This window comes from Trichosurus vulpecula, chromosome 4 (genome assembly GCF_011100635.1).
Source record: "Trichosurus vulpecula isolate mTriVul1 chromosome 4, mTriVul1.pri, whole genome shotgun sequence".
In the NCBI taxonomy this organism is placed as follows: Eukaryota; Metazoa; Chordata; class Mammalia; order Diprotodontia; family Phalangeridae; genus Trichosurus; species Trichosurus vulpecula.
This window is the reverse complement of record NC_050576.1, coordinates 88,254,032-88,259,144: the sequence shown is the minus strand read 5'-3', so window position 1 is coordinate 88,259,144 and position 5,113 is coordinate 88,254,032. Positions and strand designations below refer to the sequence as shown.

The 5,113-nt window shown below is 37.5% G+C and overlaps 1 pseudogene; it reads left to right on the top strand.

Annotated features, from left to right (window-relative positions):
- The first annotated feature begins 3,022 nt into the window (after positions 1–3,022).
- LOC118845389 lies at positions 3,023–4,088 on the top strand (annotated as a pseudogene).
- Positions 4,089–5,113: the final 1,025 nt, after the last annotated feature.

Sequence of the window (5,113 nt, the reverse complement as noted above, 5' to 3'; positions counted from 1 at the left end):
TAGAGTTTAAGGGAAACTTTTTAGACGAAGTACAATACTTTTATCATCCTATACTTTTTTTTTCTTTAAGTATTTGATTTATAGGAATCTCTTAAGTAGAAAGAGCTAAGCAAACACAAAAATTGTTTGTTTCATTATTTGATAGACACAAATTATTAAGAGTTAAGTAACCAAACTCGTTTTCAATTCTTTACAAATCCTGGATATTTACTAGATCACTTATTGTCAGAAAGCTAATGTTCCAATTTACCAAATTACCTACAATCTACCGGGGGAAAAAGTTAATCAAACTAGGTTAGTCATCTGCCTATACAATGAAACATAAAAACATTTAGTCTCAGTGATCACAAAGTGAATCATGTTCAGTACTACTTACTATTGTATAAAAAGAAAATGTCATCATAGCATGAGGAAACATCTTGGCTATGCATGCAGGTACTCGTGCAAGCTAGTAAAAAAACATAATCATAAGCAAATAATTGAAAGATACTACAACTCCACTATGTAACCGAGAAAGTAACAATGGGTTAGGAAAAGAGTAGCTTCTATGACTACTACTACTAATAATGATAAATAATATTTAGGTAGTGTTTTAAGGCTTTCAAAGAACCAGGTAATTCTTTACAAGCCAAAGGATATGTCTAAGCTGGGGATACTAATCTTTCTTCTTTATATTTTTATACAGAGTAGGCTGCTATTGTCTTACCAATTATTCTCTAAGAAAAAAACCCCTTTATTATCAGAGACTGGAAATACTTTTAAAAACAATTGAATTTAAAAATTGTATAATCTATGCTTATAGATTTCAAGTAATACTATTTGCATATAGGAAAATTTGTTTGTTTTACAATTTTATTTTCAGGACCTCCCTGTAACCAATTTGGTTTAACACCAGTATATTCTAATATTTCTATTAACAGAATGCTACAACTGAGATCCCAAACTATTAATAACTTTGGGATCCTTGCCTCTGCATTTCATGTTTCTTTTTTCCACATTTATACAGTTACAGAATGTGAGTTTTTAATTTTATTTATTTCTTCATTTCTTACCCCTGTTCTAATTAGCATAGCACTCTTTTTACTTTTTTTATTCTTTGCTTCCTCCTTCTTTTTTAGTGAGAACCAAGTCCCTTTCCAGGAAAACTGATATAAATTCCATGTCTTCTGAGTGTTGTGCCTGAATATAAATGATTTGAGGTCAACAGCAGACCAAGCTCCGAGATATATGAGTTTTCAGCATAATTTTCCCTCTTTCACTAGCAAGTGCCTGTTTTAATATCTTTTATTTATGCCCTTTGTGACTATGTGAATTATAGCCCTCTGATCCCTACCAGTCAGTTGTTTCCATTACCATAGCGACACCTGGAGAGGCTCAGATACAGGTTTCTTGAGTTGAGCACTGTCTTCAGTGAGGAATGAATGTCAGTGACACTTGCTGTCTTTCCTACTAGTCTCTGAAGGGCAAAATGACCTTTCTACCCTAACAGCAACAACTGATCTTCAGTTGTAGAGGGCAACACGATCAAGTGCATTCATCTTTGAAGCCCGAGCTTCAGTTTTAAGACAACCTTTTACATCCCTAGTGAATGCGAGTTTACTTTAAGTAATGACAGACTCCAAGGAGACATCCAGGGTAACCCCTGCAGCCCTGTGGCAGAAAGGAAAAGAGACTAAGCTGAAGTATCAGAGGCAAGACAAGAACTTGAAGCCAAAAGGTAAATAATACACTAAGCACTCCCTACCGAGAGTTCTAATTTTTAACACTGTTGTCCTTGACCTAGAGTACACACAAAACCGAAAGAAAAAAAACTGTATAAAATCTTGGCTTTCATGCAAGCCAATGCAGAATAATGTCTCTAAAGTAATTTCAAAGTGAAAAGAAGAAAGCAATAAGCACAGTGGTTGGTAGATTGGAGACTGTGGGAATACTGTGTTCAAAGCAAAGTCTTCTTACCCAAATGAAGAGAAATGAGGGAACAACAGTCAAGACAGAAGTGCCATAGTGTAGCCAGATCTGTTTTGACTCAGCTTATTTTCCCCATCACTGAGAAGGGGCAGCTGTGCCATCAATCATAGTCAGATCATTTTTTCTCTGTTAAATAGACAACTTGTCAGGTAGGTAACTAAATGTATGTTATGCTCCAACAATGTCACTTAGGGAAAGAATCAACACTCTGAGTGTGACTTTCACAATACAACATTTCATTACAGAGGCTGTAGCAGTTTCAAATGAAGCTCTGAGGGCAATTTCCCAGCAGCCATTCACTGAAGTCAACATCAGTTGAACTTAGCCAAAAGGAAAAGTGTATTACTTCAACAAAAAGTCTGAGGTGATTGAAAGAGCAGGTTTCCCTAGCAGCCTACTTATTCACAAATAATCCATTTATACATAGAGCTTTTTGCAAAAATACTAATATACTAGATGAATTCAATATCTGGATATCCAAGCCTCATAAAATTATTTCTTAAGTTATAGCAAATGCATACAATGTATATGAAACAAACCCTAAAAACCATACTACTAATGCTTTGATGAAACTTCTTTGTAAGGTCTGGATCAAGTCATAGTGGGTTGACCTTATTAGAATCACTTGGGAAGTTTTCACTTAATTTTTAAGGTGTGATTCAATTAACAGAGGAATCTTTACCACATTTTAGTTTACCCAAAGTAGACACTGAGGAAGTCTCTGAAGGTTAAAAGGTTAGAAGGCTCCTCTTTCTTTTTTCTTTTCCTTATCAAGGGTTCTTCCTGAAGCTACTGTAGTGGTACGCACCTTTCCCTTGCTTGTTGAACTACAAAGAATCACTAGCATAAAAGTACCCCACTAGTAAGAGGGATTGGTAGCAGTGGAGGTTGCTGCTGTCAAAAGTGACAATGCCATTCCTGGCCTTAACCCCAACCCAGAGATGGCGTGTCCATGCTAGAGACTCCAATCCACATGAGCATCCTTTTAAAAGTGACAGCTAGCAGTAGCCACTATGTTGACAGGCTATGTAACCCTAATCCCTAGAAAGTTCTACAAGGTGTTATAGACATGAAAAATGATGTAATTGGAAACAACAGAAACCCAACCTTTGTTTTAGGAGCAGTTCCAAGACTCTGCTTCAGCAAGAAACTTCAAGCACAGAGCTAAAAACTGAATTTGCAGTGGTTTTGGGAAGTCTTGCTATTGGTACTAAAAATTGCAATATTATCCCTGCCTTGCTGCAAAGATTACTATCATAAGGCTTGGAGTTCATTGAAGCTTGCCTTAGATGCCTTTGTACCATTTCACCATCCATTTTACATATCCATTTTTACCCCAGAGGAGTTACTTTATATGGATGCTACAGTTATTCCCCATTTCATAGCACTTCTAGGTAGATCCATTATACACAAGAATACATTTATCAGATCTTCTCTCATTGCTACAAAGCACCAGATCATCAAACAATTTTATTTAACCACGGAGCAGTACGGAATATTGTTCATCTGCTAACTTCAGTGTCATACAAAGTTTGAATGCAAGCACTGAAATGCTTCTCAGTTCTAGTCTTTGAAAACCTCCAGGATCCATTACTCTTGTAAATGTTTTAGTTGATAGAGAATTATTACCCCAGATTTTCGTGAAGATGTTACAGAGGGATAAGCCTATTGAAATGCTGCTCACATCAGCAAAACGCTTGACATATATGTGCTGAGCTGGAGCAGTTCAGGCAGATGACAATTGTATTCTATTAAAGACTCTGCCTTGTTTGGTTTGAATGTGCAATAAGGAGAGATTGCTAGAGGAGCAAGCTGAAGGAGCTGAAACACTTGCCTATCTGATTGAACCAGATGTTGAACTACAAAGGATTGCTGGCATAAAAGATCACCTAATTGCCGAGCTTGCTGATTACTTCAAGTATACCAGTTCAGTCAATGCAATCACTGATATCAAAAAGCTTGACCATGATTGAAAGCATGCTCATGAACTTCACCAGGCTGCTTTCAAGCTTTATGCCTCCCTTGGAGCTAACGATGAAGACATCAGGAAGGAGGTGAGTCTGGGAGAGGCACGTCTCCCAGTTCTGACAGCCAGCAGGCAAGGAGTGACATCATCCTGAAAGAGTACTAACACTGACTGTTTGGCTATAATAAAACAGAGGAACTAAAAGCATAATTGAAGAATGAATGGGACCCGGATGTCGGGTTTTTTTGTTTTGTTTTTAGAACTGTAGTGTGATATGAACATGCTGGAATGACAAATAACTGGTATGATTTTATGTGACATTAATATGGATTCTCATGTTGCACATTTTTTGCATTAGTTCTGGTGAAATTTATTCTAACACTGTGAAGCTTCAGGCACCTTGAAAAACACAACACTGGAACTGTAAATGTTATTTATGGAAATACCTTCTTTCTGATACCACTGAGAAATCCAAGTCTCCTATTGTACATTGTCCTTTGATATGTGGCCTAGTTATGTTTCATTTTTTTTTTTGCTACTGTGCAAGTTTTGCATGAATAAAAGCTTTGTGGAATAAAAGGGGGGGCAGCCAGGTGGCACAGTGGAAAGGGCACCAGCCCTGGACTCAGGAAGACCTGAGTTCAAATCTGACCTCAGGTACTTACAAGCTATGTGACCCTGAGCAAGTCACTTAACCCTGATTGCTTCAAAAAATAAATAAATAAAACTTTAAATGAGTGTGCCATAAGCTTCACAGGGGTTGGTTGGTTCTGAAAGCCTTAGAATAAGAATGGAACTGTCCTGCCCTTGCTCTTTCAATTCCCTTTTCCCTTCTCCTTCCCCTCCCCTTCCCTTCCATTCTTTCTCTTCTCTCCTCCCCCTCCCTTCTCATCCTTTCATCACATCCCCTCCCCAGCCCTCACATGTGTAACCTTAAAATTGTGCCTTAAAGACCATTGAATGTAAAACACAGATGCAAACCAAGAAACTCTTCTAAAATAAACCAGGAAGTCATGGTGACTACAATTGTTCTAATGTAGTCCTTACAAAGGAACAATTAGAGACTTGTAAAAACTCTACAAAACACTTAAGTTACCCAAGTACACGTTTCCAAGCAGGTGCCCTGGAAGCTTCCACAATCAAATGGCTATGAAAACATTGACTTCACTGCAGTTAATG